Source organism: Dama dama, chromosome X, assembly GCF_033118175.1.
Source record: "Dama dama isolate Ldn47 chromosome X, ASM3311817v1, whole genome shotgun sequence".
Lineage (NCBI taxonomy): Eukaryota > Metazoa > Chordata > Mammalia > Artiodactyla > Cervidae > Dama > Dama dama.
Window position 1 is genome coordinate 87816155 of NC_083714.1, and position 23997 is coordinate 87840151.

At 36.4% G+C, this 23997-nt stretch overlaps 1 long non-coding RNA gene across 4 annotated transcripts in view; it reads right to left on the minus strand.

The window, feature by feature from the left end:
* The window catches only part of LOC133051945 (uncharacterized), a 121086-nt gene that overhangs the window by 49661 nt on the left and 47428 nt on the right, over positions 1–23997 (minus strand). For all 4 annotated transcript variants that reach the window (XR_009691972.1, XR_009691974.1, XR_009691973.1 and 1 more), the window contains exon 2: positions 7623–7678. This is a non-coding gene — a long non-coding RNA (uncharacterized LOC133051945). The remainder of the gene's footprint in view (positions 1–7622; positions 7679–23997) is intronic.

Genomic DNA, 23997 nt, shown 5'->3' on the forward strand with positions numbered 1-23997 from the left:
TGTAATGAAATCCTCCCAAAAAAAAATCCCAATGAATTTTACAGAGGTACATGAATTGATTCTGAAGTTCAAATGGAAAAATAAATTCACATTAATTTCAATGGAAAAGAACAAGAAATTCCAGAAAGAGATCCAACTATATGTAAAAGCTTACTGTATCACAGTCCATATGCAGTTAATAATGTATTGCTTTACATCTTGCAGTGTTATAAGCTCATATCTCTCTGTTCTTTGTTACTTTTTTATATATAATACATGTATAAATGTTATAGACCTCATAAGACAATGTTACAGTTTTAATTTTTAATAAGGTATCCATCTTATAAAGCTATTAAGAGAGAAAAGGGGGAAAAAATGATTTTATATTTACCCAGATATTTACCAGTTCTAATGCTCTTCATTTTTTTTGAAGATCCAAGTTTCCATGAAAGTTCATTTACTTCCATCTTAAGAACCTCCTTTATCATGTTATAATATAGATCCATTTGTAACAAATACTCTTATAGCTCTCCTTTATTGAAAATACCTTTATCCCATCTTCATTTTCGAATCTTTTCACTGGATATTCATCAAGGGTTGACAGGTTTGCTTCTTTCTTCCCCCCTAACAACTTAAAGTTGCTGTTGCATGCAGTTTCATTGAAATGGCTTCTAATGAGAAGTCAGAAAGTAATAGGATCATTGTGACTGATTATATGTAACTTTTCTGTTGCTAAGATTTACACTTTGTGTTTTGTTTCAGACACTTTAATTATGATGTGCCTCAGGTAGACATCTTTACCTTTATCATACTTAATATTTAACATATTCTATCTGCAAATTTTTACATTTATTCAAGTTTGAGAATTTTTCAATCACTAACAAAAAGTTTTTCCCCATCTCCCTCTCTATCTCTTCTGATATCCCAATTACACAGGTTTCTGTGGCTCTGTTCAGTTTTTCTCACTCTTTTTTAACTCTTTTCTTCACATAAGATAATTTCTATTGATCTGGCTTCAATTTCACTTTTTCTTCTGTCATGTCTATATATATATATGTAAACAAAAGTTAAAGCCCTTCAATGAACTTTATATTTCAGAAATTATATTATTCCTTTCTAAAAATTTCACTTATTTCCTCTTCATGAGTTCCTTTCTGAGAGTTCCCATTTTTCTGCTGAGATTTTCATGCATTGAAAATATGTAGTTTCACTTCTTTGAGAATAGTTTAAAATGCCCACTTTAAAATTCTCAAATCCTAGTTTACAATTTCGGTTTACCTTAGAGTAGAAACTTTCTTTTCTATAAAGAATGTGTAACATTTTTTTTTTTTTGGTTCTTCATAAGAATGAACACTGTAATCCATAGAAAGGCCACTATAAAAATAATGCACAAAATATAAGCTAAATATTAAATAGAAAAACTCAAATAGAATTTTAAAAATATTCAACTGTTCCCAGAAAAGCAAGAAAGGAGAAACAAGGAAATTAATAATAGAGGAAACAAATAAAAAGCCAAAAATAAAATGCTAGACTGCAGCTGAGGCACATCAATAACTATATTGAATGTTAATGGAATAAATGCTCCAATTAAAAAGCAGAAACTGTTAAGAACAGATATAAAAATTAAGATAAACTAAATATGAAGTACAGAGATTAACTTTAAATATAAAACACAAACAGAATGAAATGGATGGAAAAATGGTATCACAAGGAAATGATAAGCATAAGTAGACTAGTTGTATTAACAGTAGATAAAACAAATTTTAAAACAAAACTTATTACTAGAAATCAAGGATTCAGACTGGGACTTCCCTGGCAATTCAGTGGGGAAGACTCTGCACTCCCAATGCAGGGTGCCTGGGTATGACCCCTGGTCGGGGAGCTTGTTGCCATACGCCACAACCAAAAGATTCCACAGGAGGCAACAAAAACCCCAAATGCCGCAACTAAGACCCAGCACAGCCAAATAAATTAAAAAAAAAAAAGGACTAAGGTCTAAAAAAGGACTGATTCAACAAGACAGAACAATCACAAATGTATCTGTACTCAGTAACAGAGGATCAAAGTACTGGAAATAAAGACTGACAAAAGACAATTCCACACTCATGACTGCTAATTTTAAACCCCTCTCTAATGGAATTCCAGTGGAGCTATTTCAAATCCTGGAAGATGATGCTGTGAAAGGGCTCCACTCAATATGCCAGCAAATTTGGAAACTTGAGCAGTAGCCACAGGACTGGAAAAGGTCCATTTTCATTCCAATCCCTAAGAAAGGCAAAGCAAATGAGCACACAATTGCACTTATCTCAAATGCTAGCAAAGTAATGCTCAAAATTCTCCAAGCCAGGCTTCAACAGTACATTAACCATGAACTTCCAGATATCCAAGCTGGATTTAGAAAAGGCAGAAGAACCAGAGATCAAACTGCCAGCATCTGTTGGATCATCAAAAAAGCAAGAGAGTTCCAGAAAAACATCTATTTCTGCTTTATTGACTATGCCAAAGCCTTTGACTGTGCGGATCACAATAAACCATGGAAAATTCTGAAAGAGATGGGCATACCAGACCACCTGACCTGCCTCTTGAGAAACCTGTATGCAGGTCAGGAAGCAACAGTTAGAACTGGACATGGAACAACAGACTGGTTCCAAATCAGGAAAGGAGTACATCAAGGCTGTATACTGTCACCCTGCTTATTTAACTTATATGCAGAGTATATCATGAGAAATGCTGGACTGGATGAAGCACAAGCTGGAATCAAGATTGTCGGGAGAAATATCAACAACCTCAGATATGGAGATGATACCACCTTTATGGCAGAAAGCGAAGAAGAACTAAAGAACCTCTTGATAAAAGTGAAAGAGGAGAGTGAAAAAGTTGTCTTAAAGCTCAACATTCAGAAAACTAAGATCATGGCATCTGGTCCCACCACTTCATGGCAAATAGATGGGGAAACAGTGGAAACAGTGTCAGACTTTACCTTTGGGGGCTCCAAAATCACTGCAGATGGTGACTGCAGCCATGAAATTAAAAGACACTTACTCCTTGGAAGGAAAGTTATGACCAACCTAGACAGCTCATTAAAAAGCAAAGACATTACTTTGCCAACAAAGGTCCGTCTGGTCAAGGCTATGGTTTTTCCAGTAGTCATGTATGGATGTGAGAATTGGACCATAGAGAAAGCTGGGTGCAGAAGAATTGATGCTTTTGAACTGTGGTGTTGAAGAACACTCTTGAGAGTCCCTTGGACTGCAAGGAGATCCAATCAGTCCATCCTAAAGGAAATCAGTCCTGAATATTCATTGGAAGGACTGATGCTGAAACTGAAACTCCAATACTTTGGCCACATGATGGGAAGATCTGACTCATCTGAAAAGACCCTTATGTTGGGAAGGATTGAAGGCGGGAGGAGGAGGGGATGACAGAGGATGAGATAGTTGGATGGCATCACTGACTCAAGGGACATGAGTTTGAGTAAACTCCGGGAGTTGGTAATGGACAGGGAGGCCTGGCGTGCTGCAATCCATGGGGTTGCAAAGAGTCGGACACGACTGACCAACTGAACTGAACTGAACTGAGCTGAAACAACTGAGAGACCCACAAAAGAATTTAGCAATTTATACATGCATAACATATATGAACAATATTATCAATCACCTAGATTCAATTTATATTCTTAGATAATACACCAAAAGTGACATAATGCACATTATTTCCAAATGTACCAAGTAGGTTTACCAAGATGGACAATATTCTGGACCATAATACAGTCCAAGTATAAATAAAAACATTAAGACCATACAAAATATAAAGTAAACAGGAAACCCCCGAATATATGGAAGTTAACCATTCCTTTAAATGAACACTGACTCGGTGAAAAAAATTATAGGAAAAACTAGATGACATTTGGCATTGAACAATAATGAAAGATATTTTAAATCCTTGTGTGTGTGTTAAGTTTCTTTAGTCATGTCTGATTCTGTGCTACCCTGTCAACTATAGCCTACCAGACTCAGATGTCCATGGGATTCTCCGGCAAGAATAGTAGAATGGGTTGCCACTCCCTTCTCCAGGGGATCTTCCCTACGCAGGGAAGACCCACATCTGTTACATGTCCTGCACTGTTGTTACATGTCCTGCATTGGCAGGCAGGTTCTTTACCCCAGCACCACCTGGGAAGCCCTTTAAATCTGCGAGATCAGCTAAATAGAGAAATTTATGACTTTAAATGTCTATGTTAGAAAAGAAGGAAGGTCTCTGATCAATGCTCTAAGCTGAGGGCTAGGGTGGGCGAAGGGCACTGATCTACAACTCCCAGGCCTGTGTTGTCTTTGTAAATAATGTTTTATCAGAACACAGCCACATTCACTCATTTAAGAATTATCTATGGCTGACTTCTGCCACAATGCCAGCTCTAAGCAATTGTGAAAGGCCACATAGTCCATAAAGCTAAAATATTATCCTGTCCTCTAATAAAAATTTTGCTTAAGCTTCTACCTTATGAAAGTAGGAAAAGAAGACAAGTCAAATTCAAAGCAAGCAAAAGGAAATTATAAAGAACAGAAATCACTGAAATAAAAATTGAAAAACATTAGAGAAAATTTAAAAAAAAAACTCAGAACTGATAAACTAGATAAAAAAAAAACAAATGTCTAATATCAGGAATTAAAGAAGGAATATCACTACAGATGTTTCATACATTCGAAAAATAATACAGGGATATTATGAACTGATATGTAGTTTCCAAGAAGTACTATTAAAAGGAAAATTCAAAGTGCGATATATTAAAGAACAAATATATCATGCTACCTATTGTGTGAGAAGGGAAAATAAGAAAACACGTTATCTGTATTGGCAGAATAGAGCAGAAAACGATGAACCTGGTTACCCATAGGGATGAAGAGACAAATGAGGTAGAAAGGATACAGGAGAGAGTGATTTACATTTCTCTGAGTGTAACCCTTTGTATATTTTCTACCTTTTGAAGCACATTACTATCCTAAATATTCAAAAAATAAAATTATATCAATAAGAACATAATGGAAGGAAAACTAAAACTAAACAAATGAACACAGTACATTTTGAGTTTAGACCATAACCACAGGGAAAAAAGGAAAGGAGGCAAATGAGATGGGAAAAAGGAAGAGAAAGAGGAAGGATCACGGCAATGGACAAGGAAAGGGGAAGAATGGAAGGAAGGGAGGGAGGGAGGAAGAAAGGATGGATTCAAGTATCTTATAAACATAGTATCTGATAATATACCCTTAGTCTTGGGGGATGCAGCGGGGTGTCAGGGGGTGAGCAGCCGGAAATGTGAAAATTAACCCTTAACTATTTTTAATAGGTTTGTTTATTGACTTATGTGAAGCAGTTTTGAAAATATTTTAGATACATTGTAAGATTGCACAACTGAGTAAATATTTTTGGTGTTTTAGGAGCCAGTTTTCTCACTGCGCACAGACAGAAAAGACAAACATGGGGTGAGGTAAAGCAAGAAAGAACACTATAAGGATGGATTAGAACTAAAGGTACAGTATGAACACATGAAAATATGTATATGTTTGTGTGTATATATATTTATGTATCTGTGTGTATATATGCATATACCTTCTAACTCTATACACTGAAAGGGCTAAGAAGAAAAGACCTCAAGAGCAATGAGCAACCAAGCACTGAAGTCTTGGTTTGTAAATACTAACCCTCCATTAAAAGGAACCAAGGCGCCTAGAAAAAACAGACAATTGCAGGATGAGTCAGGATAGGTATAAGATGAATCTTATGACAACAAAAGTAAGGAAAGGTTCAAATAAATGTTGGGGACATTGCAAGCACATAATAAACAGTTTTCAAGGGCTCCCACTGGCCATATCTAGAACATTTTGAACACAAAAATAATTAAGAAATATAATGAATTATAAACCATTGAAAAAAGGCTAATTTCAATCCCTCATAATAATAAATAGAGGAGAGGGTAGGTCTTGTTCTTATAGTATTATCCTGAGGCCTGACTGGTAAATGTGAAGGCAGTACTAGAGTTACAAAACAATCACAGTAAAGAATGGGCAAGGAAAAAGGCTACAGGGGGATATTTTTATGGTATGCAAGATATTTTCATGATCTCAAAATGTCTCACTACATTTTGATGGAATCATTAACAATGTGAATATTCTAGTTGCCATACTGTACTATAGTTTTGCAAGGCTGTAGAAATCCTGCCGATTGTAGAAATGCTGCAGATTAAAGAAGACTAAAAAGATTATGACAACTAAATTTAATATTTACCCATAAGCTGGATTTTGGAGAAGGAAAAGGCAACCCACTCCAGTATTCTTTCCTGGAGAATCCCATGGACAGAAGGAGCCTGGCAGGCTACAGTCCATGGGGTAACAAAGAGTCAGACACAACTTAGCAACTAAGCAGCAGCAGGCTGGATTCAGGACTAGATGGGATAAAAATGCTATAAAGAACATTGTTATGAAATGTGAAGAATAGTTTAGAAATATGAGGTTGACAAATGTACTGTAGTTATTAAAAAAAAAAAAAAGTTTGTTTAGAAAGTATCCACTGAAGTATTTAGGGGTAAAGGACCAAATATTCTAGAAAAAAAAAATTATACAGAGTGGAAAGGGAGGAGCACAAAAGATAAAACTAATAGTGGAAAATGTAAACAACAGACAAATCCTGATAAGAGAATACATGTGTTCCTTATACTACTTTTGGTATGTTTCTGTAAGTTTAAAATTATTTTCAAGTGAAAAAAATTTTTAAAAGGAATGATATCCAGAACACTTTTAAAAAACTACTATAGACTGGAATCCAGAATATTAAAAATAATACTGCTACAAATCAATTAACAAAATTAAAAGACAAAACAACCTAACAGATAGCATTAAATGATCAAAATAGAAACATTCAGAAAAAGTAACCAGAATTTTAATAAGCATATGAAAAGATCTTCAACATCACTAATAATTAGTGAAAGGCAAATTAAAGCATGACATAATTTCATATCAATCATATTGGCAAATTATAAAAATAATAACAAAGTTTGCAAAGAATAAGCAGAGGGGAAAGGAGATATGGAGAGGAAAGAAAAATGTTACTGAGAAACCAATATTTTCATATTCTTTGGTGAGAGTGTAAATTGGGACAATCACTCTGAAGAGTAACACATATTTCAATTTACATACTACATAATTTCACTTTAATAAAAACACTACAGAAATTCTCATCTATGCATAAGAAGTCCTCTAAAGATTTTACTATAGCCTGGTATTTCATAGTAAATAACTGGAAACAACCTAAACATCTATCAGTGGGATAACAGATCCACTGTATTTTCACCCAGTGCACTACGATACAGTAATTGAAATGAATTTGCTAGACTAATATACTTATCAATATAGATGAATCCCACAAAAGATACTGTAAATAGCTACTATGGCTACACTGCTCCACAGTTACTGAATATCCTGTATCTCAAAAATAATGATGAGTGAAAAAACCAAGTTGTGGAATACATAAAATATGATAGAATTTTAATAAAGCTTAGTAGCATGGAAAAACTATTACTATATATCTAAGCAGTGAAAGTATTTTAAAAAGCACATGGTAAGGACATACAACTTCAGAAGAGGACTTACTTGTGGCATGTGATGAAGAGGAGGCTTTGACTGCACTGTTTAAAGTTTTTAAAAATCTGAAACAGAATACGATAAGGTTTAAGATTTGTTAAAGAAGGGTGGTGATAACAAGCACTCAGTTTGTCATTCTCAATATATTCTGTTTGAAATATTTCATTTAAAAATTTCACGAAACTCAAACAGGGACTTTGTGTCAACCTAGAGGGGTGGGATGGGGAAGGAGATGGGAGGGAGCTTCAAAAGGGAGGGGATGTGTGTATACCTATGGCTGATTCATATTGAGGTTTGACAGAGAACAGCAAAATTCTGTAAAGCAATTATCCTTCAATAAAAAAAAATTAATTAAAAAAAAATTTAGATGGCTTACTTTCCAGGAGAACCAGAGGGTAGAAGAGATTCAACTCTTAAGGGGCACACCCAAAATCTCACATACTCAGATTCTGGGAAGAAGCAATAATGTGAAAGGATCAGATGCTCCTGCTGATCCTGCAGAGGCTCTGGGAGAGGCATGAGGCAACTATAGCTCACCCTGGGGTCACACATGCTGGCAGTAACTGTTTTGGGGAGCTCCTTCTGTCAGGAGGATACTGGTACTGGAGAGTACCATTTTTGAATCTTCCCTCTAGCTTATTAAGGGTTGAACTGGCCCCACCCACCAGCCTGTCACCATCAATACTGGGATGCTTAAGGTCAAGCAGCTAACCAGATGGCAACACAGACCCACCCACCAGCAGGCCTTAGGACCCCTTGAGCACCTAGCCACCTTCAGACATAGGCCACTCACCAGTGCACCAGCACTAGTCCAGGCACTCTGAGGGCTTACAGTCAGCCATAGAGACCCAACTCACCTACCAGTGAGTGGACCGACACCAATTCTGAGACCCCAGGTTCCTGCTCACCTACCAGTGAGTGGGCAGACACCAACTCTGAGACCCCAGGTTTCTGCAGCCAGATACCAGGACCCAGCTCTGGCTATCAGCAGGCAGGCATTAGCCCCAGGACATCAAGGGTCCAGGCTGCACCCACCAGTGGGTGGACACTAACCCTGGGATCCCCTGCACCCTGGTTGTGCCCACCAGTGAGAAGACATGAGCCTTAGGACTACCACAGCCCCACAGACTATGACTGTCAAGACTCACCTATGGTGCACCAGAGGTCGCACCAACTCTGGGACCTGCTGGGCCCCAGCCTTATGCACCAGAGAAGTTGACATCAGCTTCAGGATTTCCCAGGGCCCTGTAGTCAAAAACCGTGGGACATGGCTCTGCACACAAACAGATTGGCACTAGCCCCAGGAAGACTGGGATCCAACCTCGCCTACCAGCAAGCCAACAGCTGCACTAAGACACTGTGGGCCCTTCAGTCAGCTACCCCAGGATCCAGCCCATTCATCAGCTGACCAACACCAGGTTTGGGATACTCCAGGCCCTTCAATGGATGAATGGATAAAGAAGATGTGGTATGTGTACAAACACACACACACACAAACACACACACTAAACAGACTATTACTTAGCCAAAAAAAAAATGAAATCTGACCTAGAGGGTATTATGCTATAGTTCAGTTCAGTCACTCAGTTGTGTCCAATTCTTTTTGACCCCATGGACTGCAGCATGCCAGGCTTCCCTGTCCATCATCAATTCCCGGAGCCTACTCAGACTCATGTCCCTTGAGTAGGTGAAGCCATCCAACCACCTCATCCTCTGTCATCCCCTCCTCCTCCTGCCTTCTATCTTTCCCAACATAAAGGTCTTTTCAAATGAGTCAGATCTTCCCATCAGGTGGCCAAAGTATTGGAGTTTCAGCTTCAGCATCAGTCCTTCCAATGAATATTCAGGACTGATTTCCTTTAGGATGGACTGATTGGATCTCCTTCCTGTCCAAGGGACTCTCAAGAGTCTTCTCCAACATCACAATTCAAAAGCATCAATTATTATTATGCTAAGTGCAATTTAAAAAATAAAACAAATGAACAAATATAACAATACAGAAATATAAATACAGAGAACAGATGGTTGCCAGAGGGGAATGAGTGGGCAGAAGAGATAGATGAGGGTAAGTTTAAAGGGGCAAACTTACAGTTTCAAGATAAATGAGTCACAGCTATGAAATGTACAGTGTGGGAAATGTAGCCAATAATTAAGTAATAGCTTTGAATGGTGACAGATGCTAAGTGAAGTTATCATGATGATCATTTTGAAATATACAGAAATATGAAATCAGTATGTTTGCTGTACAACAGGAACTAATAGCATTGTGGGTGAATTATACTTCAAAATAAACTGACTCATACAAAAAGGCACCAGATTTTTGGCTACCAGAGATTGACAGGATGGTGTTGGGGGGACTGGATGAAGGCAGTCAAAAGTACAGTAATTTAGTACTTATATAAGATAAATAAGTTCTAGGGATGTATGTTACAACAAAATAAATTAACACTGATATATGTTATACATGGAAACTCTTAAGAGTAAACCAATCCTGAGTCCTCAACACAAGAAAAAATTTTATTTCTTTAATTTTGCATCTATATGAGGTATGGATAGTCACCAAATTCACTGTGGTAATCATTTCATGATGCATGTAAGTCTAATCATTATGCTATACACCTTAAACTTATATACAGTGCTATAGTCCATTATATCTCAATAAAACTGAAAGAAAAATATAGAAAAAATAAAACAAAAATGAAAAATATTGGTAAATCAAAAACATTTACAAATAATTTCATTAACCTAGAATTAAATCACTGCTGTTAGGTAGGGAGAGGTGAATTGATTGGAAAGGAGCACAAGGAAACTTTCATAGGTGATGGAAATGAAACACTTAAGATGCAAAATTTGCCACCTCAAAATGTTTCTCTTTGGCATGAGGATTAATTTTGGCTGATTATTTATAAATAACAGAAGACTCTGGAAGACTTTCTTCCTACCTATCCTGAAACTACCTAAAGAACATAGATTAAGGGCCTGTTCCTGGAATAGAGCTATCACCAGAAATATCTGCAAATAATATGGACTAGCTGTGATGGGAGGAAATTCAGCAAGACCTAGAGATCAAGGGTCTACTCCTTGTCAGGTTGTCTGCATTTACATACCAAATGTTTGCTTTTCCATGTGAATTGCCTTCCTTCCCTGTGAGGTCCCAAACCACTACCCCCAACAACCTCTTTTGTCTTTAGCTATGAGAAACTGGGCTGGAAGAAGAACAAGCTGAAATCAAGATTGCCAGGAGAAATATCAATAACCTCAGATATGCAGATGACACCACCCTTATGGCAGAAAGTGAAGAGAAACTAAAAAGCCTCTTGATGAAAGTGAAAGAGGAGAGTAAAAAAGTTGGCTTAAAGCTCAACATTCAGAAAACTAAGAACATGGCATCTGGTCCCATCACTTCATGGGAAATAGATGGGGAAACAGTGGAAACAGTGTCACATTTTATTTTTTTGGGCTCCAAAATCACTACAGATGGTGATTGCAGCCATGAAATTAAAAGACGCTTACACCTTGGAAGGGAAGTTATGACCAACCTAGACAGCATATTAAAAAATAAATAAAACTTGTAGAAACAACATTTTCACCTTCTCTAAAAGATCATAAAATATAGTTAACACTCATTTTGCTAAGGGGTGTGAAAATGATTAAGTGATTAATCAAGCCAATGATGCAGTAATATAGGTGTATGCTACCTGTCTTATTGCATTTTATCATTTAACCAGTAAAAATGCACTATCACACTATGATACAAACTTTTTTTTATCAAAATCTTTCCTATTTTCCTTTTCCCTGAGCTTGCAATTGCTGTTACAAACCATCCTGAAATAAATATCTCTCATTGAAGTCAACAACAACAAAAAAAAAGGCAGAGACATTACTTTGCCAACAAAGGTTCATCTAGTCAAGGCTATGGTTTTTCCAGTGGTCATGTATGGATGTGAGAGTTGGACTGTGAAGCTCAGCACTGAAAACTTGATGCTTTTGAACTGTGGTATTGGAGAAGACTCTTGAGAGTCCCTTGGACTGCAAGGAGATCCAACCAGTCCATCCTAAAGGAGATCAGTCCTGGGTGTTCATTGGAAGGACTGATGTCGAAGCTGAAACACCAATACTTTGGCCACCTCATGCGAAGAGTTGACTCATTGGAAAAGATCCTGATGCTGGGAGGGATTGGGGCCAGGAGGAGAAGGGGACGACAGAGGATGAGATGGCTGGATGGCATCACCAACTCGATGGACAGAGTTTGAGTAAACTCCAGGAGTTGGTGATGGCTAGGGAGGCCTGGCGTGCTGTGATTCATGGGGTCGCAAAGAGTCAGACACAACTGAGCGACTGAACTGAACTGAACTGCTATGAACTGAACTCAAGATGGTATTCAAAGTGAAGGCTTCAGCCATTTTGACCAGTTACTCAATATTCCTGGCTCTGTCACAAGTACACATATTCTTGAACTTTTGATTTTCTCCTGTTACTCTCCTATAAATGAATCATGTCAATTTAATTATTAGACAGGCCAGAAGAACCTATAAGGTTACAGAAAAATTTCTTCCCTATATTTTAATATATGTAAACTATACTTCAAAGTTTAAAAGTAGGATTATATGAGCTTTTATTTTTTTTCAACCTTACTTTACTTGTTTTAAAAAAGAAGAGAAAATGACACTGAAGGACTTGCTGAATTTCAGATGTTGTTTCACAAGAAATGTAACTTTCAAAATGACATCTTAAAGTCTTTTTGGATAAAAAAGCATTAGTGTATAAAACATATTTTTATCACATATTAAAGTTGTCAACTATAAATTGGCACTTGCTATCTACAAGGATTAAATCATGTGCTGCTGCAGCTGCTGACTTTCAACACCCCTTGAAAGGAGTTCAGTGTGGAGAGTAGAAAGGAGGACAGGACTGAGCGACTGAACTGAACTATGCCGGTGGCGGGGCGGGGTAAGGGTGTGGAGACTGGTAGGACAGGTCTTCAGATAGGTATTTTCAGGAGCCAATTTTATGAGCCCAATTCTTGTATCTCTTAATATCTAGAAAAGCACTAAAATCCTTCATGGTGACACAACTGTTCCTTGTGACTAATGTTTCACGAGACTAGCAGAAATCTAGAAAAACAGGTACTAGATAGCACGTACTCGCCCTTCACCAAAAATCACGTATATACTGTCCATCCCCTGAACTCTTCCTTCTCCCGGAGCAGTCTCTTGAGTTCCCTGAGGTGCTATCTCCTGGGCTGCAGTCCTCATTCTACTCCATATAAAACTTAGCTCACAACTCTTACATTCTGCATTTTTTTAAAGTCTACAAAGTACTGACACCATACAGTGAAGAATGAGGATAATTACTTCCACAACTCCTCACAAAAGGACAAATTTCGGTGACTCATGCATTTCTATTTTCTTTTATAACACATTTTGTTGTGTAACCTTAACTCCCTCAGTTTTTCCTCTATTTACCATGGATTCAATGTTTACCACCAGCCCATTTATAACAGTTAATTCTATTCCTATTGTTGACCAAAAAATCAACAGTCAATCTATGAAGGGAAAGGAAAATTTTACTCAAATCAAATTGAGGAGTATAACCCAGTAACAGCCTCTCAGAAAGCTTGGAGTACTGTTCCAAACATAAGAGGTCAAAACTTTTGGGACAGAAAGGTGTACATTAAATGACATACATAGTTTGCACAATTCAGATCTCTAAGCAGGGGACACTGTGACTCCATACAAGATTAAGAAGGAATGTTATCTTTTAAAGAGTTATCTGGTTGGTGCTAGGAGAATGTTGCTCCTTATGATTAAACAGGTATTTCTGCTGATGGAGAGGTTTGGTCGATGCGTCATGCAGATACACAATGCACAGCAGACAGGAGAGAGGAGGCCAGACAGCAGAGAAAAAGTTTTAGTTTTAAATATTCCTTGACTTGCCTTAAAATACGAATTTTTATATTTTTATTTACTTCTTGATTGACTATATTTCACTGTTAAATATCTTTTCCAACAAAGGTTCATGGATGCTAATTTCATGAATTACTTTATATTTTATTATTTCTATCTCCTTAATACTTGAAAAGACAGCTTTCCTCTTTTGAGTGATATGGTAACAAATTTGGCGACATTTTTAAAGATGAATTCCAATCACTATGGTGAACTTAAGAGTTCTATGGGAAACTGTCCCTCACACAACTCAAAGTAGAAAGTGAAATGGAAAGTCGCTCAGTCCTGTCCGATTCTTTGCGACCCCATGGACTATACTATTCTCCAGGGCAGAATACAGGTGTGGGTAGCCTTTCCCTTCTCCAGAGGATCTTCCCAACCCAGGGATCCATGTCTCCTGCATTGCAGGCAGATTTCTACTCAAAGTAGAAATGCTGGATAAAACAGAACATACTGATAAAAGATCAAAGAGAAAAAAATAAATTCCTCAGATACCAGTAACAAAGACAGAACTCAAAGCCACTGATGTGAAGTCTAGGTAAGAAGTGTGGTCTCCAGAAAGTAGAAGAGCTTGGGGCGAGGCTTCCTGAGTGGAAGGTCTTACAGGTCAGACAGTGACAATTCACAGTTCCACAGCCAACATATAAAAGTACCCTTCTCCCACCACTGCCATTACTAGTTGTCTATTTAGTTTTATTCCAATCTAGCAGGTAAGAAAGTATCGCACTTAAAATGTAATTTGCATTTTCTTCAGTATATTTTCTATATTTACTATTGATTTGGACAGGCACTTCCATGGAATTATCTACTCATATCTTTTACCCATTAATTGACTATTTTTCTTTTTTTTTTTTTCCAATTTAAAACTTATGAGTTTATTTCTGGAATTTTCCTAATTGACTATTTTTCTTACAAACTCTTTGAAATAGCAGAGATAGAAACCCTTTATCTTTTATGTGCAACACAAATTAGTTTTCTTTCAAATTCTGTTTAAGGTGTATTATACCATAAAAGTTATTTCGGAACTTAAATTTATCTTTTAAAAGGGTTCAAGTTCTGCTTTAGCTGGGGTCTGTAATTTTCACAAGTGAAAAAAGCTGAATTTTCCTATATATTAAAAAATTCAAAGGCCTCATATCTTCATCAACTCTTCTACTTCATGCACTCACAGCCTAACCTTAACAAGTTAAATATCAACAATCATCTGGATTGTATCCTCTCCTCAATTTTCTCCAAGTTTGTTTTTTCTTCATGGCTCAATTTGCTAGAAACCAAGGACTTTGGGGCAGACAAAGCAGACTTCTGACTAAAGAATATTCCCTACCATAGATGAAAGTCATCTCATAATGATAAAGGGGTTAAGAAAGACTTAACAATGACGAAAGCCTCAAAACAAATTAAGCAAAAATTTACAGAACTTCAAGAAGAAATGGACTGACTGCAACTATATGTAGAGATTTCAATATATTTCTCTCTATGATTGATACCAAAAATGGATAGGAAATCAGTAACATATAGATTGAACAACTCAATCAACTAACTTGACCTGGCTGATATTTCTGTAACACTTCAGCCAACAGCAGAACACATGTGCTTTTTTTAAGTACATACTAAGCATTTTAAAGATAGATCATAATCAGGACTATAAAACAATCTTAAGTAAATTTAAAAGAATGCAAATAACATAAAGTTTATTTTTTGACTATAAGAGAGTTAAAATAGTTAATAATCCAGAAACATCTCTGGAATATCTCCCAAATATATGCAAGCTAAACAGCACACTCATGGATCAAAGAAGAAATTAATGCAAAAATTAGAAGTAGATTAAACATAATAAAAAATTAAAATAAATAAAAAGTTATGGGGTGCAACCATAGATGTACATAGGAGAAAATAGCATAAAACCCCTATATGAAGTCTTAACTCAGTGACCTGACCTTAACAAATTATCAAAAGGGCAAATAAAACTAAAGGTAAGTAGGAGGCAAAAATCAGCATAAAAACAAACAAAAAAATCAATGAAATTGATAACATAAAATAATAAAGAAAATCAATGAAACCAAAATGTAGATCTTTGGGAAGATCAATGAAATTAATAAACCTCTGGCCAGGCTGATTAGAAAGCAGAGAAAATGAGAGAAAGCAGGACAGCATTACCACAAAAGAGAAAGGTGACATCACCCTATTATATACATATAAAAAAATGATAAGTGAATTTTAAGAACAAGTTCTTGTAAATAAACTCAATGACTGAGATGAATGGTCATATTCTTTAAAAGATGCACACTATCAAAGCTCACTCAAATATAAGTATATAACTTAAAGATATACCTTAAATGTTAAAAGTCTTCCCCAAAAGAAAACATCATGCTAAAGTGAATTCACTGGTGAATTCTACCAAATATGTAAGGATGAAATAATATGGATTCTACAAACATTATTTCAGAAAATTAAAGAGGTATTTCATCCCAACTCATTTTAATGAATTAGGCCACAATCATGTTGATACTAAAACCTCACAAAGATATAAGAAAAATACAAAGGAATCTCCCTCATGAAAGTAAATGCAACAATTAACAAAATTTGAGCAAATCTAATCTAACAACATCTTGACAAAGTAAAGTTTATCCCAGAAACTCAGACATGTTTCATAATTCAAAAATCAATATACAGAGTGAAGTAAGCCAGAAAGATCAAGACCAATACAGTATACTAACACTTATATATGGAATTTAGAAAGATGGTAACGATAACCCTATACGCAAAACAGAAAAAGAGACACAGATGTACAGAACAGACTTTTGGACTCTGGGGGAGAAGGCGAGGGTGGGATGTTTCGAGAGAACAGCAATCGAAACATGTATATTATCTAGGGTGAAACAGATCACCAGCCCAGGTTGGATGCATGAGACAAGTGCTCGGGCCTGGTGCACTGGGAAGACCCAGAGGGATCGGGTGGAGAGGGAGGTGGGAGGGGGGATCTGGATGGGGAATACATGTAAATCCATGGCTGATTCATGTCAATGTATGACAAAAACCACCACAATATTGTAAAGTAGCCTCCAACTAATAAAAATAAATGAAAAAAAAATGTATGACAAAAACCACTACAATATTGTAAAGTAATTAGCCTCCAACTAATAAAAATAAATGGAAAAAATAAAAATAAAAAAAAATCAATGTAGTTAAATACATTGAATTCCAAAAGAAAAACCACATAATCATCTCAATGAACATAAAAATAGCACTTGACTAAATTCCAAGGTCATTCAATACTTTAAAATTCAAAAATCTAAGAATGAAAAGAAACCTAATAAAGGATATCTACAAAACAAAAACCTATAGCTACTAATATCCTTCAGGTGAAAGACTAAATGCTTTCTCCTAAAGGGAATAAGACAAAAATGCCCACTCCTACCACTTCTATTCAACACTGTATTGGAAGTTCTAGGCAGTAAATAAAGGGGAAAAACTAAAGAAAATGAGATTAGAAAAGAAGAAGTAAAATTTTACTTATCTGTAAGTGAAATAATCTTATAAGTAGAAAGTTCTAAGGAATCCATAATAAAACAAAAAAAAACTAACAAAAAAGATTAGGAAGCAATAGATTACAGGATTTAAACCCCCAAATCAATTGTATTTCTATACTACAGTAAGTCATCCAAAAATGAAATTGAGAGCTCTGTTCTGAATAGCATCAAAAAGAATAAAATATCTAAGAATTTTAACAAAAGAAAAGATTTATACTTAAAAACTACAAAACACTACTTGGAAAAATTGAAGGATATATACAAATGGAAAGAAAGTTATGAAAATCTATGTTTGGATTAGAACACTCTCATCAAACTGATCTACAAAGTCAATACAATCTATGTCAAAATCCCAACAGGCTTGCTTTCTTTTTTCTTTTTGGTAGAAAATGGCAAATGATCCTAAATGCAAAGAATACAGAATACCTGAAACAATTTTGAAAAACAACAAAACTATCAGGTCTTTCATCACAGATTTTTTTTTTTTTTTTGTGACTACACCCCAAGGCATGTAGGTCTTAGTTCCCCAACTAGGGATGGAAGTCTTACCCCTGCATTGGAAGCATGGAGTCTTAACCACCACTGGACCATCAGGGAAGCCCCTCATTACCAGATTTTAAAACTTACCTTAAATTTACAGTAAACAAGACAGTGCAACATTGATAAATGATTAGATACAGAAAATAACTGCTATATTGGGCTTCATCAAAATTAAAAATCTTAGTGCTATGGATAAACACTATAGAAAATGAAAAGACAAGCTACATAGTGGGAGAAAATATTTGAAAATCTTATATTTGCTAACTTTGTGTTCAACTTCTATAGATACAATAAGAAAAAAATTAGAAATGCAGAAAAGGTTTAAATGTTATTCCTTCAAATACATATAAATGAACAATAAGCAAATGAAATGATGCTCAACCTCATTAAGCTTAACGAAATGCAAAATAAAACCACAACAAAACACCACTTCACACAAACTAAAATGGGTATAATAAAAAACACAGGTAGTAACAAGTGATGATGAGGATGTGGAGAAATGTGAACTTTCATATATTGTAGGTGGGAATGTAAAAGAGTACAGACAGTTTGGAAAACAGTTCACAGTTTCTTTAAAAGCTAAATAAATATGACCCAGATAATCTACTCCAAAAAAATCTACACAAGAGAAATGAAAATATACAAGAAGATATACATCAATATTCACAGCAACATTTATTAACAGACAAAAGAAAAACAAAAAGGGGAAACAAATGAACTTTGTCAAGTGCAAAATGGAAAAAAAAATGTAGTGTATTTATAAACTGAGTAATAGTCAGCTCTAAAAAAGGAATAAAATATTGTGATATGCTACCACAAGGATCAACCTCAAAAAGATTTTGAGAATTCCCAGGCAGTCCAGTGGTTAGGACTCAGTGCTTTCAAGGCCTTGGTCCCAGGTTTAATCCCTGGAGGAATTAAGATCCTGTAAGCCTTGCAGCATGGCCAAAAAAACAAAGAAAAGAAAAAAGACTTTAAAAAGCGAGGGGGGTCAAACTATATAAACATCATATAATTTCATTAATATGAAATATCCAGAAAAGGCTCATTTTAGATAGATCAGTGGTAGCCAGGGGCTGAGGACAGAACAGGACTGATGGAATTTTTGGAAATAGTGAAATGTCCTAAAACTGGATTGTGGTAACAGCTGCACACTGTACACAAATTTAATGAAAATAAGTGAATTGTGCACATAAGGTGAATAATTTTTTGGTATGATATTATATCTCAATAACACTTAAAAAGAACCAAATTGAAAATTTTTTAACTAAAAAAAAAAAATCACCTACAACAACAAAAAAATTCACTTAAGATCTCAATAGCAGAAATGGAGACAGGGAAAAAGAGTCACTGAATTTGAAGACAGAAATTACCCAATCTGAACAACAGAACAACAACAAAAAAAGGCTGAAACAAAACAGAGACTCAGGCCCTTTGGGGCAATATAAAAAAGTCTAGTATACAAGTCTTCTGATACCAGAATGAGAAAAACAATATACTGCAGGAAAAAATATTTGTAGGAGCCAAAAATTTCCCAAATTTGATTGAAAGATAAATATATATATATATGTATGTATGTGTGTGTGTATATATATATATATATATATTCAACCACCTCAGTAAGCCCAAACAAGATAAGCTGAAAGAAAAATCATTCAAAAATATTAGTCAAACTGCTAAAAAAGAAAAATAAAGAAAAATCTTACAGGTAGCTGCAAAAATCAACACTTTTCCTATGGGGAAACAATGATTCTAAACAACTGCAAATTTCTCATGAGAAACAATGGAGGAGATAGATGGTAGAAAAGTATCTTTATTTAAAGTGCTGAAAGAATAGATTAATGGTTTCCTTATCTAATATCTCCTTATCCAATAAAAACGTCCTCCAGGAATGAAGGTGAAATGAACACATTCTTAAGATTCAGGAAAATGAAGAAAATTCATTTCAAGCAGCGTTGAGATGAAATGATACAGTTCTTTAGTCTTGAAGATAAATAATGACCAGAGGGAGCTAGGATCTTTAAGAATGAAGGAAGAACAGAACTGGTAAGTGACTAAATGACCATTTTTCTTCTCCTAAATAAGTTCTTTAAAATATATAAGACTCTAAAATATGAAAGGAATCATAATACAGTCTGGTGGGTTTTCAAAACATATAAAAGGAAATCAGTCCTGAATATTCACTGGAAGGACAGATGCTGAAGCTGAAACTCCAATACTTTGGCCACCTGATGGGAAGAACTGACTCATTTGAAAAGACTCTGATGCTGGGAAAGATTGAAGGCGAGAAGAGAAGGGGATGACAGAGGATGAGATGGCTGGATGGCATCACCGACTCAATGGACATGAGTTTGAGTAAACTCTGGGAGTTGGTGAGGGACAGGGAGGCCTGGCATGCTGCAGTCCATGGGGTAGCAAAGAGTCAGGCATGACTGAGGGACTGAACTGAACTGAACTGAAGACACATGGCAACTACTTTTTAAAAAATGAGGGAGTTTAAAGAGATCTAAGTGTGTGTTTTACCTGAAAGTGGTAAAACATTAAATCTATACAAACTGTTAGGTGATTATTACTAGGTTTGTATATTGTAATCTCTACAGCAACAACAACAAAACAAATTGAAGAGATGCAACCAAAAGTTTTTAAAGAACATTAAGTTTTGAAGTGAAGTTGCTCAGTCATGTCCATGGAATACTAAAAAAAAGTTGAAATTGTCAGGCGAGTGTATGCTCCTTGGTTCTTTGTCTCATCACAACAAAGATTTGGAGTGATGAAATAATGCAAATGAAAAAATATCAACAAACAAAAGTAACAAAGATGACAAAGCTCAGATACATTAGAATCAGCATCACTATGTTCCTTAAAAGAAGAAAAAAAGCTTGACAACTGCAAATTAGTGATTTTTCTGACCTTAAAGTTAAGCCACTGTGGCAAAGAGTTATGAAGAAATTTAGAGAAGAGAAGGTGCCTACAGGGAATGATAGAATCTGAGCAACTGATTAGTGGAACAATGCCACAGAAAGTCATATAAAAGCAGGTAGGAATATTATAGTAAAAATTATAATCAATCATTAATGGCCAAATGCAGGGCTCCATGAGAATGAGAAGTCCCTCAAGGTTTCAAAAACAGGTGTCAGGCTGTACTGGCCTGCAGTCTTTATCAACAGGTGGCCCCAGGGAAGATCACAAAAACACATTCCATTTGTGCTGTATGGGGAAGGGGGAGCAGCAACTATGGGTGAAATCCTGCCAGAGATATAGTCTTTATCATCAGGTGGCCCCAGGGAAGATCACAGAGACAGATTCCATTTGTGCTGTATGGGGAAGGGGGAGCAGCAACTATGGGTGAAATCCTGCCAGAGGTATCTCTTCTATCTCTCTTACAAAAAAGAAAAAAAACAACCTTAATCTCAAAGTAAGCTCACCAAAACCTGTGGCCTGAAACACTGGGCAGAATAATAGAGGGCAGACCAAAATTAATACCAGGCCCATCTTCCCCAAGGAACAAAAGCCTAACTGCACAATGTGGGGAAACCCAGTGGTGGAAACCAACTACATCTGGGTAAGGGAGGAAAAAAAAAACCTTTAGCCCTAGGGAAGGAACATGAATACAAGCTGGGAGCAGCATTAAATATGAAGGTGCAAGAAAACGTGTACAGGCCATACTCTAAGACCCAGAATCAAAGAACCAGTTTAAAAGTAAAATAATATACAGTGGAAAACTGAAGAGGAAAGACCCTCTCTGGGAAGAAATGCAATGGGGGAAACCCAAAGCCAAGCAGGAACAGAGAAACAAGCTATCATTATATGCTTCAAAATCTCTAATGCACTGAGATAACATAGGAACAAGCTTCAGAAAAAGCCCAATTCTCACTAATGTGATACAAAATTCCACATTAAAAGCCTAGACAAAGGAAAGGTGTGTTTTTCTCAAAGAATAAAACATATTTACTTCAATATCCACTATCTTATATAACATATCTGACTTTCAATAAATTATTATGTAAATCACGAGTGATAAAAATAAATGTCTGAAAAAGTGTAATCTTTAAAACCAGACTCAGATACAAGCTGTGTGAACTAACAGAAAATAGGAGAACATGTTTGAAACATAGGCAACAGACAAGATCACATAAGTAATATCAGAAGAGAGGCAGAAACTATAAGAAGCAGTCAAGTTAAAATGATAGAAATTAAAAACACATTAACAGAAATGAAGAATGCCTTTAATGGGCTCATAATTATATTCAACACAAATGAATAATCAGGTAACTAGAATGCCGGGGTCCAGCCTCAGCAGGATCCAGGGGTACCCTCAGGATGAACTGCGTCGGCGAGAGAGAGACCTGAGACCAGCCTTGATAGGGAGAGGGAGAGAGGGAGAGAGGGGGAGAAGGGGAGAGGGGGAGAGGGGGAGAGGGGGGAGGGAGAGGGGGGAGGGAGAGGGGGGAGGGAGAGGGGGAGGGAGAGGGGGAGGGAGAGGGGGAGGGAGAGGGGGAGGGAGAGGGGGAGGGAGAGGGGGAGGGAGAGGGTATTTAATGGTATTTAATGAGATTATCCAGGGTGAAAGGAGTGTTTTAATTTAAACTCCTTTGCTGTATTTTAGTTTGTTTGGCAAATGGTACTAATGCCCTTATGGTACTAATATGCATGATGGGGGTGTTTGCAGGGTCTGGCAGAGTCTGGGAGTCTGGCAATGCTTTATTTTTTACCGTGGCTTTTATACCCTAAATTAGTGCATTTCTAAGGGGAAGATAGTTTAACATTACATCAGCTTGTTCTTCATGAAACCAGGGTGTTTTCTGCATACTTCTTTGTTTATGAGGGTCTTGTACATTATCTTCTGGCCTTGGGGCCTATTGACATTTTATGACCTAGGTGAATGCAAAGCTGTTTTCCGTAATCTATTCTTTAATGAACACAAAGGTCAGTCCTTTTGCAGAAGTTATCAGTTAAATTTATCTAAAAGGTTTACCACACAAAGACTGCAGCTCCAGTGAGGCAGCCCCTGTTTAGCATTCCTGGTTAAAATTAACAGGTTTAAACTCTTATTTTTCTAAATCTTTAACTATAACCACTTTTAGAATAATATTTTTATGTTCTCTAATAGGGCTTCCTCACCCCCGAAGGGCTCTATTAGGGCCTTTATGTGATCAGGTTCTTTATGCTGTTTTATGATTAGGGTATTATAAGCAATCATGCATATTAGTACCATAAAGGCATTAGTACCATTTGCCAAACAAACTAAAATACAGCAAAGGAGTTTAAATTAAAACACTCCTTTCACCCTGGATAATCTCATTAAATACCACCACCTGGGAAACTTATTGATTAAAGTTCTAAATTGATTCTTATTAGGAAAGAGATCAGGGAAGGCCTTCTGCCTGTGTCACAGAAATTAGGGAGTAGTCTAATATAGCAAGCATCAGAAAGACAGAGATCATCTTTAAGGTGAGGCAGCTTTTCGGAATCCCTGAAAACCTGATCCACCTTGCCCGTCAGGTTTTTTCCCTCATGACCTTGTCATGGGTGGGATCTCGTGTGCTGGCTCCCAGCACTAGAACACAGGTTGACAGAAACTATCCAAAATAAAATACAAAACTAAGAGGGGAAAAAAAAAAAAAACATTCAGGACAAAACTACGGAGACAGTAAAAGGATCAGTGGGTTGCCAGAGGTTAGGGGATGGAGGGAGGGATAAATAGGCAAAGTACAGAGGATTTTTTTAGGGCAGAGATTCTGATTAATAGTTTAATCTTGGGTATACTGTCATTATCAATTTGTGCAAACCCACAGAATGTGCAACAGCAAGACTGAACCCTAATGTAAACTGGACTTGGAGGACGATGGGTTAATGTAGGTTCATCAATTGTAGCAGAAGTACCAAGGTGGTGGGGAATGTTGATAATGAGAATGGCATTATTTATGTGAGGGAAGGGAATATATGGGAAATCTCTGTACCATCCTTTCAACTTTACTATGAACCTAAAATGGCACTAAAACAGCAAATTCTGTTGTTTTTTTTAAATGACTTTAACTCAAATCCATACAAAGAAATAAACAGGACCAGAAAAGTTTAACTATATAGGTAAAAATAAATGATAGAATATAATGCTTTACTCTTTAAATTCTAAAATGATTTAAAAGAGAACTGATAGAGACTTTCCTGGCAGTCCAGTGGCTAAGACTCCATGTTCCCAATGCAGGGGATAAAGGTTCCATCCCTGGTCAGGGAACTGAGATCCTGAATGCTGCACAGTGCGGCCAAAAATAAAAATAAAAGAGAGAGAGAGCTGCATAAAAGATACAAGGATAGAACAACTATAAAACAGTACTTTGGGTTATAACATGTAAAGACCTCATTTGCACG